This window comes from Dendropsophus ebraccatus, chromosome 2 (assembly GCF_027789765.1).
Source record: "Dendropsophus ebraccatus isolate aDenEbr1 chromosome 2, aDenEbr1.pat, whole genome shotgun sequence".
Classification (NCBI taxonomy): domain Eukaryota; kingdom Metazoa; phylum Chordata; class Amphibia; order Anura; family Hylidae; genus Dendropsophus; species Dendropsophus ebraccatus.
This window is the reverse complement of record NC_091455.1, coordinates 151,016,140-151,030,223: the sequence shown is the minus strand read 5'-3', so window position 1 is coordinate 151,030,223 and position 14,084 is coordinate 151,016,140. Positions and strand designations below refer to the sequence as shown.

The window sequence follows — 14,084 nt, the reverse complement described above, 5'->3', positions numbered from 1 at the left end:
TCAGGTAGATAACTCCCTTTGTAGCACACGTCAAGAGTTCTGTGATTTCCCATTTGAAATTATTTACTGTTGATGTTACAGCATGTGTCTTACCTCTTGAACGGGTGGTTTTACAGTTATTGCATGTACCACACCTATGAAAACCTTTTATGTTTAACCAATTGTTTGTGGATGTGTTCTTTTGGGGATTTCTGATTGTTGGGGCTATCTGTATACCTAAATTTGGGGCTCTCGTGTAAACTATTGGGGGCTTCATGGGTATAAGATGTCCTATGAGTTTATCTTCCTGAATGAGATGCCAATTTTTAGAAAAGATGGTTTCCACCTTCTTGTGTTCCTTGTTATAGGGTATGATGATTTTGGATACATTGGTGGTAGAGGTGTCCTTCACTGGAGGTTGAAAGAATTGCGTTCTATCCAACCGGCGTACCGTGTCCAAGGATTTGGACAGTAGGCCAGCTGGATAGTCCTTCTCCAGAAATTTGTTGGTTAATGTACGAGCTTCAACTTCAAATTGCTCTGAATGTGTGCAATTCCTCTGGAGAAGGACTATCCAGCTGGCCTACTGTCCAAATCCTTGGACACGGTACGCCAGTTGGATAGAACGCAATTCTTTCAACCTCCAGTGAAGGACACCTCTACCACCAATGTATCCAAAATCATTATACCCTATAACAAGGAACACAAGAAGGTAGAAACCATCTTTTCTAAAAATTGGCATCTCATTCAGGAAGATAAACTCATAGGACATCTTATACCCATGAAGCCCCCAATAGTTTACACGAGAGCCCCAAATTTAGGTATACAGATAGCCCCAACAATCAGAAATCCCCAAAAGAACACATCCACAAACAATTGGTTAAACATAAAAGGTTTTCATAGGTGTGGTACATGCAATAACTGTAAAACCACCCGTTCAAGAGGTAAGACACATGCTGTAACATCAACAGTAAATAATTTCAAATGGGAAATCACAGAACTCTTGACGTGTGCTACAAAGGGAGTTATCTACCTGATAGAATGCAGTTGTAAGAAACAATATATAGGTAGAACCAAACGTCAAATGAAGACCAGAATTGCTGAACATCTGTATAACATCCGTAAACGCAATATGACGCATCCTCTGTCTGCACACTTTTCAGAACATCATTCCGGAGATCCAACACAACTAACATTTACGGCCCTTTTAAGTGTAAAGAAAAATTGGAGGGGTGGGGACTTCATCACCCAAATGTCCAGAGCTGAGTCGCGTAAAATTTATGAATTCGAATCTATACAACCCAAGGGACTTAATTCCGAACTAGAGATATTTGGCTTTCTCTAGATATGAGACACCATCATACTTTTTCAAGGGTGGGGGGACCTGTTCCCCACGGGGTGGCCAGCGGGCTGTTTAATTACCAGCCTGACCACGAACCTTGGGGTGCATGCCTTCCCTCCCCTTTATATTTCCATATTTATATTTTTATTTTATATTTATTTTCATGTTCATCTTCATTTTTATTTTTTTCTCTAATTTTTACCTTCATTTTCATTATTCATTATTATTTTTATCTCTATTTCTATTTTTTATTTTTATTTTTATTCTATTTTTATTTTTATTTATTTCTTTATTTTTATTTTTATTTATTTATTTTTATTTATTTATTTTTCTTTCTTTATTTTCTTTCTTTCTTCATTTCTTTCTTTTTATATTCAATCAGGCATATTAGTGGCAACAAATGTATTTCATGCATCTATTTGTATGTTTACCCTATATACAGATATAGGTTTTAATTGCAATAAGAGATAAACTGGTGTATTGACTTGCATATATATTTTCAGTGTTTCTTTTATTATTCTTTTATTATTATTTATATTGATATTTATTTTCTATGTATCAGTTTCTGTGGTTTAATAAGTTTTGTTACACATTACACATTTAGGTTAGGTGTCTGTACACATGACACGTTTTAGATGCGCTTTGTATCCTTCCCTGCTTCAAAACCAGATGAGTCCATACCAAAGTACCTATCCCATATTGGACACTCCTTAGTTTGGAGATTACCTAGAACTCTAATTCTCCTTCTCTCTCTCCTGCAACGACATAAAGCGGAACATAACCGCAGAGTCTGCATAAGCTACTGACGAAGAAGCCCTGGTTGCTTTGAAACGCGTATAGCTATACACACCGATACCTGGTACTGATAGTACACCCCCCCCAGACCCGAGCCACTTTCAGATTTTGGCCGAATCATACTTTAGAAGGACTGCCGTGCTGTGTTGATTGACAGCAGAGATCCCGCGCATGAAGCTCGGCGTTGGAGCTCCATGACCTGAGTCCGGTATCACAACACGAGCAGCAAGAGTACGGACCACTCCATACTCTGATTTACAACAAGCGGCATTGTTTCACAGCAATTACACCGGAGACCGACCGTGTACGTACGGTACGTACCATGAGCCGCGGAGGGCTGGCTTAGAGCAATTGCCGCTTTCAGAGTGACAACATATCCGAATTCAAGGATTATTCTACGGCGTATCCTCGACTACTGAACGCCATTCAAACATCAACGGCTACTACGAGGTCTGGTGAGAGGTGTATTACACAAACCTTCTTTTGCTTCTTTATCCCGCTTATTATGATTATTTTTTAAACAACGAGACTATGCTATTCACAGATTTTAAACATTGAAATATTGATAAAAGACGTTGCAATAACATCTTCAAGATAACTGTGAACTAGTGAGCACATTTGCAGCTGTTCTATTTTTAACATTTTCAGTTACCATTTGGGCCCTATGGTATATACATCCATATATACTCTATTGTGTTGTATGTATTTTAATTATTTGTGTTTTATTAAATTATATCCATTTAGTTACGTACCTTAGAGGATTGGTCATATTTACTTATTTATACTTTTCTTATACTCCTCTACCCTAGGTACTGGGTTGACCATTGACCTCAGGTACTGTATTGTATAGTGAGCTCCACTACCTTTGTCCTTTTTTAGATTCATTTTTTAGATTGAACTTTCATTAATCTGCCAGTTTTGAGTATTCACCTAAAAATTTGCATAATCAGGGATTAGCACAAAATTTATCATTTGTGACTTTTTAAAAAGTCGCACAAACTGGTGCAGGCCTACATCTGGTCAGTAACAGGTACACATGTTTGTGCAATTTTTGAAAATATTCTATTCACAAATTTATGAATAGTGTGTTAAAGCAACTCTGTACCCATAATCTGAACCCCCAAACCGCTTGTACCTTTGGATAGCTGCTTTTAATCCAAGATCTGTCCTGAGCTCCGTTGATGCAGTTAGTGCCCTAAAAAACAACTTTTAAAATTGCAGCCCCGTGCCCAATGGCCGGGGCTTAGAATGTCTATGCATTAGGCTGGCACAACCTCTCTGTCCCTCCTCCCCCCCTCCTCATCATTAGGAATGCTCCAGGCAGATTGTCTCCTATTCATCAGCTGTGAGCTGTGTGCATACTGAACATGGGCTGGATCGTTAAGGCACCTGTGCCTTCGGATAGCTGCTTTTAATCCAAGGTCTGTCCTGGGGTCCGTTCAGCAGGCGATGCAGTTATTGTCTTAAAAAACAACTTTTAAACTGGCAGCCCCGTGCCCAATGGGCGTGGCCTAGATTGTGTATGCATTAGGTTGACACAACCTAATTTAACATTTGCTTCTCTTGTACTGCTTCTCTCTTATGCCTATATGTGTTAGTATTCAACCAATTTATCTAATCTTTTAGTGAACTGGTTGTATGTATTTGCTGAAAAGGGTTACCCAGGCTTAGAAAACATGGCTGCTTTTTCATCAACAGCATCACTTGAAGTAAGTAAGCCTAATTACAAAATCCCACCCAAACTAGAGACAAGAGTTGTACTGTTTCGGGAAGAAAGTAAAAGACAATGTTTTTTCTTATCCTGGATGCAATGTGTGGCCTACAGCTGATGATTGTAGCTTATAATTATAAAGTATTAACTTACCTTACTACGTTCCTTGGTTCTTGGGCCTTCCCCGGTGTCCTCTGGGGCCTTCCCTGGTCTCTGCAGCTCTGCCTTCTGCCTCTATCTGTTCCGGACTCTACACTGACAGGCCGCCACCGCTCAGTCAATCACTGTGAGCGGCTGAGCAGCTGGCGGCCTGTCAGTGTAGAGACCAGAACAGAGTTGAAAGCACACTGAGCGAATGAGTCAGAATATGAGGAGAAATCTCAATCCTTCTTTTATGACCTGTTCCCTGTTTATAGTCTGTTCCTGGCTTTGGCTTCAAAAATCTGTCAGATATCTGTGTGTGTAACGAGGGCCTTACCTTAGCTCTAAATTTGTGATTGTTTTCTAACTTTTGTATGCAGCATTCCTACCTTTGGACTAATCACTAGAGATAAGCAAACTTCAAACATGCTCGAGTCCATCCAAACCTGATCGTTCGGCATTTGATTAGCGGTTGCTGCTGAAGTTGGATAAAGCTCCAAGGTTGTCTGGAAAACATGGATACAGCCAATGACTATATCCATTTTCTACATAGCCTTAGGGCTTTATCCAACTTCAGCAGCCACCGCTAATCAAATGCCGAACGATCGGGTTTGGATGGATTGGAGCATGCTCGCGGTTTGCTCATCTCTACTAATCACCCATGTTAAGACTTTGCTCACGCACGTCCTGACTAGAGATGAGTGGAACTTTCGGACTTTCGTTCCAGTGCGATGCCTTCGATCCCGGGTGCATAGTTGCGCTCCCGGGAATCTGCGGCCGGGATCTTCCAGGGAATTCAAGATACATTCCCTGGAAATACAGACGCCCCATCTTCACTCACCAATTAGCATCATGATTTTCTAGTTTCTGAACATCATATTGATGCCATACCAGACCTGAAAAATTCCACCAAACTGTGACTGTATAACACCGCCATTGCAGATCTGACCAATACCGCCATAACATTTCCCCCCCTTTGAAAAGACACCAGATTTACTGGCAAGTCTGAATGGGAGGTGGGAGACTAAAAAAATAAAAAACAAAAAAAAAGTTGTTTCCTTCCCCCTGCTCCCTGGTGCTGCCCCAGGCACGGAACCACGGGTGCCTAGTGGTAAATATGGCCCTGTCTGTCATAATAAAAAAAAAATAAATTAAAAGCACACCATATAATGATGTAAAAAAGTTTGTGTTGCATAGATCTATGTTATTTAGCCAGAAACTGACCCATATGTGTGGTCCTCATTCTTCTGGCTGCATGTTCTGAGTGTGGTTACTGGCGGCTACTGTATCTGAGTGTCCTGGCAGCTCTATCTCTGCTGACCTCCTTTCCCTCTCTTTTAGGGTCATTTCAAACTGAGGAACCAGCGCTGACTCCTCACTGAAAATTCTGCCTGAAAATATAGTGCAGAGCCAAATTCAATGGAATCTGCGGTCTGCAGTTCACACAGCCGAATTTCCACGTTCATTTTCTGCTGCGGATCCGCTTTCCACCAGAAGAATTGACATGTCAATATTTCTGGCTGAGCCTGCTGGCAGAATCCCATTGAAATGAATAGAGCAGTGAGTTTCTGCTCTGAAACTTTTCAGCACAGATTCAGCGCGGATTCTGCATGGATTTTGCTCGGAATGCTCACGGAAATTCATTGTGGAATTGAAAAGAATGAATTTGATTAAATAAAATATGAATTTGTGCGGAATTCCACCAGAAGTGATTCTAGGCAGCAAACTTTCCTCGTGGATTTCGTGCAGAATTCCATGAGAATTCCGTGCATAATTCAGCAAGAACAATTTCCACCCAGAAGACTTTCCCCGCTGATTCAGCGCTGATTTTTCAGTGTGAACTGGCCCTTAGCCTGCATTGTTCGCATTCCTTGTTCAATAGGATCCCAACCTCAGTCAGAAAACCCTTCTCTCTGTTATTGCTTCCTACAGAAATTGGAGTACAAAGGTAGCCCAAATGTCTTCAAACACCTTATACTTTAGTCAGCCATACCCACTGCTCGCTGTTCATCAGTATATGGTGTATGGAGCTCTCACGAGAGGGATTGTGATGGAAAAGCACCTCCACACCCCTTTGTTCTTGGAGAGATAGGCAGTAGTCAGAGTTTTCTGGCTGCTGCTTAACTTTCCCATTCTCATAGAGAACACAGAACTACTCGTCCGTGCCAAAATATTCTGTATAATGGGAGGATGGGGGCCAGACGAGAGAGATAACTGATGGCTGAACGAGCTGTCAGTTATTGAAGGTGTATGGCCACCTTCAAATGAGCATAAGTTTGTAAAATAAATGTGATCATCACTTTCTTTATTTTTTTATTGTTAGGCAACCCTGGTTTCACAAAGGATTTGTTCTCTTTATTGGGGGAGTACACCAGATTTTACTAAATTTATTACATTTACATGTGCTCATGAGCTGAACAGTAGTTATTACTACTTTTATAAGTGCTTATTACACTTACACTGTTACAGAAAGCTGCAGTTGTTGTCATTCCTTACAGCAGCAACTATATATTTTCAAGCTGGTCACTAAGCACCGCCATATCTTTCCGCTATGTGTACACTTTAATAGTCAAACTCATTTGTTGGTATACACAATGAGCACACAATGATCAGGCCACTCCTGCACTATGGTAGAAACATTTAGTGGGATAAAAATAGTGTGCCATATCATATGGTAAGGCACTGCAGTTTTGGCAGAATAGTTGGAAATACAGTTAACAATGAACATCTATTCAGGTTTAGAGTCCATATTTTAATGCAAAATATTATTCAGTATCCTAAGTTCTCTTCCCCATTTTATGGTAGTGATAACAGTACTGTTTGTCAAAATTGAAGTAAAACAGTAATTTTAACTATGGAGAAGTAGTATTTTGCTGAACAGGATCTAATGGTAAGGAAGCGTTATTTTTGGATAGTTGAAGAAGTAATGAGATAATTAAGAAATTTATAAAAGTAGCCAGACCGTAATTGTTCATCTCTTCATAACGCTATGGATGATAAAACCAGCTGCAACATTATAAACGTTATAAATATAAAAATTTAGCACAAATTCTTCATAAATGGGTCTAACAAGTCAAAGACAGAAAAAATAGTGCAAAACAGGTGCAAAGAAGCTTTGTACATTCCCCATCAATTTTATCTTATAAGTTTGGATGGTAATAACACAATACGTGTCATTTACAAAAGAAAATAAGCTGCAGTTCTGTCATAAATTATGTATCTGTACACTAAGGGGACGATTTGTCAAACATGGTGTAAAGTGACACTGGCTTAGTTGCCCCTAGCAACCAGAGTCCACCTTTTATTCCTCAAAAATTCTTTTAAAAATGAAAGGTGGAATCTGATTGGTTGCTAAGGGCAACTGAGCCAGTTTCACTTTACACTATGTTTGATAAATCTCCCCCCCTTTAGCCCTACTTCTGTGTCCCATACCATATTTTTGAGAGGCTGCTGTGGAGCTGTGCTGCAGTTCCTGTGCACATTTATTGGCTGTCGCTAGGGCACAGGTACAGGGCAACTGCAGTACAGCTCTATGGAAGTGAATTAGGAAAACAGAGGTGTAAATAAGAACATGGCAAGATAGGGTCTGTCATCATGATTGTGGGGATACCCTTTTACCTCCATATTATCTGCACTGGTTATATCGGCACTGAAAAGGACAATGGAAATAAAAAAAAGGTATGCTCTGAATCCTAATGAAAAGCCTTATCTAGCTATCAGCTTATTTACATCCTTGTTTTATTGCTGACAAGTCTGCTTTTTATTTTTTAATGTTGGTGTCTAGGACTTTTCAACTCTAAAACATAGACTCAAAAAGACTAGGAAGAACAGAAAATTTTCACTTCATGAAGCCTACATTCTCAATGTCATATTTTCACTGTATGGCTTCATTTTGGGTAACAAAGGTTCAAGTATACTAAGATATATTTCCAAAGTTTGTGGATGTTCATGTGATATAATGCTGATTACTCATTGTTTAGTCTGTTGTCATGTAGTACCCTTTGGAAGGCTTGGATGGAAAAACTTCAGCTTTTTGTGTAAATTTGTTTCTGAATGCCTGGTATCTGTTATGCAAAAGGTGAGTTAGAAACTAAAATCCTTAATGACTGTCAGAATTTGCACAAAAGCCACATCCCAATACTTTCAAAGCCTATGCTTGCTATATTTCATATGGCATGGCTTATCTAATGCAAGTTTGAAATCCATATCAAACAAATGGTGCAGGTCACCTTCTGATGCAGATTGTACATAAAAAAAAAAGACCCAGGAAGCCACTTATAAGTTTAATTCATTGGTCAGTGACCAAATCTTCACCATAGCAAACTGCAGACAAAATCCAAAAATATGCATCTGATTTCTGCCCTGGAATCCTCAAAGGTCAGGAAATCCCATCAGTACCATCAGTAGTTAGATCCAAAGTCAATTAGTTCATTTGGTGCACTTGGTGTTCCTTGCCCCCTCCGGCTTGCAAATCCTCTGCTATTTATGCATATTCCTATTTGTATAAGTGGCCACGTCTCCCTCCTTGGAGAGAATAGATAGGGACATATAAGCCAGCGTGTGGGACAGTGCACTGAGGGGCTGGCGAAAGCCTCCAGTTCACTAAATGAAACTAATTTACAAATTGGCTTTGGATCTAACTGCTCAAAAACAGTACAATGGAGGGAAATAAGATTTGAGCTGGAATTAGCAGCTTTGCCCCTACAGCTACATAGCGGCAGGTTCATAGATACAAACATGCTTATATGGTGGGCATCATTCTTTTTTCCATTAACCATTAAGGCCGGACAGCAGAACGTTGCAAGCTGCATTCTGCCATCTGGTGTCTCAATTAAAGCACAGCATGCTTTGAACTGTCCCATTCAAATGAATGGGATCAGTTCAAAGATTTGTAGCCGCTGGAATCACGAATATATGTAAAGCATAGTTTCCCTGCATCTTGGTATATGACAAATTTGCTACCTGATTGCATCGCAGAAGGTATTAAAATGGTTTGCTTTTAATCTGAAGAATGTTTATTACTGAATTGCCATTCATTGTAATTCAATGAGTTAGATGAGTTCTTCCTCATGCCGGACTAATATTTATAGGAAAGAGAAACAGGCATGAAAAACTATTTTCATATTATATATAACATATGTATATTAGTTGTGAATATGATTATTACATACAGTACAGTTTTTGCCCATGGTTTTTCTGTTCAGCTATATTGATACAGATTAAGAACATATCTTTATAACAGAAAGCTCAAATGAAGAAAAAAAATGAAAGCAGACATGCTATAGAAAGCCACCAGAGCTATTCCTTGTGTGTGCTTCCTTTTATGTCACTTCTCCATAGCTCTGCATTTCAGTTAGACAGCCCAAGTGACTTTAGCTTCCTCTTTTTCCCATATCCTATATTTCATTATTTGTGCTTGTTCCTCTTCATCTGTTTATACAATAGGCCAGTGATGTGGAAACCCAGTTACAGGACAACATGCAAACCACAGCGTTCAAAAGTTTCTTTTTTTCTTGGCAGGGGAAGGGAAGCAATGCATGCTATGAGAGATAGGACTCTCATCTTTATTCCCAGTTGTGTGTGTGTGTGTTTTTCAGGTCATAATTTGTTTAACTGAATAAGAATGGATATTTGTTTGTTTCAATGTTGTTCAAGGAGATGTATCTGCTATATTTATCCAGTATGATCCAGTATATATTTCTAATTCAGAAAATAGAGTGCCCTATTTATTGTATGACACTTTAATGTGTATCTGTACTTACTAAATAGTTCCCTTGAATTCTTATTTCAATAAGATAGTGTCACTCAGTGTTTCTAAGGCTAGGTTTATACCATGTTTGGCTGTGTGCTGCAGGTATCTGTTGGGATACTATCAAAAAGATATACCAGTGTATCAGTGTATAATTTCACATTCCAACCACAGGTCCAATGACCACTGTTTGATCTATTTTCCAAACACGACATGCAGTTTACTATTCATGTGGTTAAGCGTACATTGTCGGGAAATATAGTGGATATAGTCAGCCTACCCTTTAGCCACTATCCAAGCTTATATCAGCAGCATACCGTATATCCAAAACATGCTTTGGATCCAGCCTAAGCTAAGCAGCACATAAATAAATTATGTCAAAGTATGCACATGACTATTATCAACCACTCTAATGCACATGAATAGCACAGTATAAGGACAATGTAAGTATCCTCTAGAGACATGAAGTATACACCCATTGGCAGGAGATTAACTTTATTGTCTTATATGTGAGCCATTAACAAAAGACCAGGTTGTCATATGGATAGAAGCAAATGGAAGACATTGCAGGTGTCACAGAAACAGTTTGTTAGGGACTGTTAAGTATGGCATTCAACTTTGCACCTTTACAACCATCAACCATATGAAAACCAGTAACCCATTTATCGCTGGTAGACAAATGTTTTTGACAAAGCCAGTTATATGTTTTAGGCTAAAGATAAATAGTAATAAATAAAAGTAATGGCAGAGGATGGTGCCAACTGCTTTAGGGCAATCAACCCCTTATAGTACTTAGGTATCATGCAGAGAGGCCTGAGAAGGATAAAGCAGCAACAGAGTAAATGTTCCCCATTCCCTGCATTTAACCAGAAACACATACTTCTCTTTTACAGTTCTTGTTCAGACAAAACTATTGTGAAAATAGGAATATCTTAGGACAGTGTGAGGAAGTGGAAACTATACAAACAAGGAGACTGCTGGATTTTGCAAGAATTGAGTAACTATGTATCATGCAAGTGCCCTTAGCTGCTGCTTATTTTCTCTGTGTATATCTAAATGATTGTTAATGCGGAATGATGTATTTAAATGCTACAAACTATCAAGGCAAATTAGTCTGTGTGTCTGTGTCGGTTCATGCAATGTGCTATGTTTTTCTGTTTTTGGAGGGAAAATAACTTGGGTACTCTGTAGAGGAAATATAATATTGTTACTTCGGGTCTGAGCGAATTAGAAACTCCTCACTAATGTTGTTGGTGAAAAAAAAAAAACACTTTAAAGGTACCTATACACATTAGATGTTCTCCAAATGTTTATTCAGCAAGCTGCTATCTCACCTAGTCCCTCCATACATGTGAATGTTTGGCTTGGCCAAGAGGAGAGGAGGGGCCAGCTGCTGACAGACTACCAGTGGCTTATCTGTCTGTGAGCAAAAGGATTAGACAGCAGACATCCAACTGGTCCAGTCTTTCTCTCCCCCAATGTTATCTGTCAGAAAAGAGTAGGGAAGTCCCCATACACGTTATTGCTAGTACAAGTGAAACATAAGGTTATTACATCAATTTTTCACCTGGATAATTTAGGTGGTAGATAACGTACTTCCTTAAATAAGTGCAGTCATATTATTATGTGCCTATTAATATTATTTGCGCCTATTTTTTGGTAAATAATTAGATTTTTTACTCATTTTTTAGATGCAACTTTTTTCTTAATCTGCCTGTTTTGATTATTCACCCAAAAGTTCGCATAATCCAGGATAGGCACCCAATTTATCATTTGCGACTTTTTAAAAAGTCGCACAGACAGGTGCTGGGTTACGTCTGGTCAGTACCAGGTGAATATGCTTGCACAATTTTTGCAATTTTTCGACTTTTTGTGTGACTTTTTACTAAGATACATGGCAATGCTTCCTTTTAATAAATGAGTCACAAGCTATTAGAACTATTAGAATTATTATTATTATTATTAGAAGCTATTAGACTGAACTGACCAAGAATCTTGGACTTCCAAATAAGCTTTAATTTACAAGTCCCTTTTATTGCCCTGGCTTATTTATGTGATTTATATACCCCCTCACCCCCCCTCCCTCCCCAATTCACAGAGGTCTCTCCCTTCTTGTTTGTAACATCCCTAAAATGTTGTGCTGTTTCTGTAAGTCATTCATTTGTGAACTTGTCTGACGAAGGGATCTTTTGAATCCCGAAAGCTCACAGCTCTAACAATTTTTTGTTGGCCAATAAAGGTATCACTCCTAAAATACTTTGATCACAAGTATTTACCACGATAAAGCTATTAGAACAAAATACACACCAATCCTCATTAGAATAGTTGCACACAATAAACTCCTTAGTAAATGTCACCCATTGTGTCAAACAAGTAGAAGTCGTTTATTGTGACTCAGTGTGACAAGTTTTCTACTTTTCTGACCGCACTAATGTTCTGTGGCATGATGAATTAATTTCTGGTCATGTTCCACATTTTGTTTGTAATCTCAGAATAACTGTCAAGTCTTTAGTTACACAAGTTTCATGTTTTTCAAGGAAATCTTGTTTCATCAGCTATCTGGGTGCGGTCATGGTGAATGTTTGTCCCATGGGAGATAGCTTATCATAACCCTACTTCGGTTCCCTGCCCAGCTAGGATCTTGCAGGATAAAAGTGTGGAAGGATCATCAATTTTCTATATCAGTCAGGGCAGTGCTCTGAAAACACAAGTTAAAGAATTTTTATTTTCTAGGGACATGATGCCTCAAAAGACTAGATAACGTGCATGAAAATAAATGATATGGACACCTTTGAGTATATATCTTTTTTTTGTGCACTGTATTGTAGTGTAAAAATGTATCATTTAGGATAGGAGAAGTGAGGGGGTGGAGACTGAGCTGACAGGCAACCCTGGTGATAGATATCACCCTAAACAGGACATAACCACATGCATTGTAAATGAAAACTGAGTATTTTGGGTTATATTTTATTAGACTTTTTATTACCTTCACAAGGGACTTATCAGGGACATAATACATTATAGTGATGCACGATGCACCAAAATATCGGTACTACTATTGATATTTCGGGCAAAAAAACGATTTGATACCAGGATTTCCTGGTATCGATAGTTTATGTTAAGTTGCGTAATAGAGCAGCTTAACATAAAGTATAGTGCAGAGAACACGTCCGGCGGCTACCTGATCGCCAGCCATGTTCTCTGTGCTGTCCCCTGCCCCCTAGTGTCACCACCTCGGCCCCGGGCACTGTCTAGTGTCTAGTGAATGCTAGTGCCAGCTATTTTACAGGGTAAATGCCGCTGTCACAGCTGACAGCGGCATTTAACCACTCCTGAGCCGCTCCATATGCAGCAGGAGTCCGCTGCATATGGAGCGGCCCCACTGTTAAAGACTGTAGCCTGCGATCCAGCGGGCGGCAGGTCATTTAACAATTGCTCCCCCATCCCAAGCCCCTCTGCCCCCAGGACCCGCCAGCACAGCAGTCCTCCAGCGTAAGCCCCCCTCCTCCTGGCGCAGCGGTCCTCCATCACAGCGGTCCTCCATCGCAGCGATCCTCCACCCCCCCCCTCTCCCGGGACCCACAGATGCTGCAGTCCTTCAAGTCTGCTGGTACAGTGGCAGTGGATCAGGTCTGGCACTTGGGGCCGGGGGTTGGTTCTGCAACTGCCAGTATATCTCCTTTTGCACTACAGCTCCCAGCATAACCTCTTGTGCTTAAGGAGGTATGCTGGGAGTTGTAGTGCAGAAGGAGGTAATCTGGGACTTGTAGTGCAGAAGGAGGTATGCTGGGAGTTGCTGTTGTGCAACAACAGCGTTCAAATAGAACTTACAGCATACCTTATTGTGCACTACAACTCCCAACATACCTTCTTGTGTACAAGGGGGTATGCTGGGAGTTGTAGTGCATACTTCCTCCATCTCCCCCCTTCCTCCATCTCCCCCCTTCACCTCCTCTCTTAAAAATTAAAAATAAAATGATCATGGTAATAAAGTGAAGCGGGAAGCTGGGGCCCTAGAATTTAAAAATAACCACATATATTGTGAACTACACCTCCCAGCATGCCCTGACAGCTATAGACCTTCAGGAACTGCTGGGAATTGTAGTTCTCCCTAGAAAAAAAAAATGTATTTTGTAGGGAGAACTATAACTCCCAGCAGTTCCTGAAGGTCTATAGCTGTCAGGGCATGCTGGGAGTTGTAGTTCACAATATATGTTGTTGGGTGTTACATTTACCGAACTATGTAACACTACAACTACAACTCCCATCATGCCCTGATAGCTATAGACCTTCAGGAACTGCTGGGAGTTATAGTTCTCCCAACATAATATATTTTTATTAAGATAACATGGATACCCCAGAATTAT

At 39.9% G+C, this 14,084-nt stretch overlaps 1 protein-coding gene across 7 annotated transcripts in view; it reads left to right on the top strand.

The window, feature by feature from the left end:
* Window positions 1–14,084, top strand: part of IKZF1 (IKAROS family zinc finger 1) — a 116,315-nt gene that overhangs the window by 65,612 nt on the left and 36,619 nt on the right. Inside the window, exon 1 of one of the 7 annotated variants that reach the window (XM_069958533.1) lies at window positions 7,410–7,646. The exons of the other annotated variants lie outside the window; for them this stretch is intronic. The gene's annotated coding sequence lies outside the window, so the exon portion shown is untranslated. Of the gene's footprint in view, window positions 1–7,409; window positions 7,647–14,084 lie in introns of those variants that run through there. 7 annotated transcript variants of the gene reach the window in all.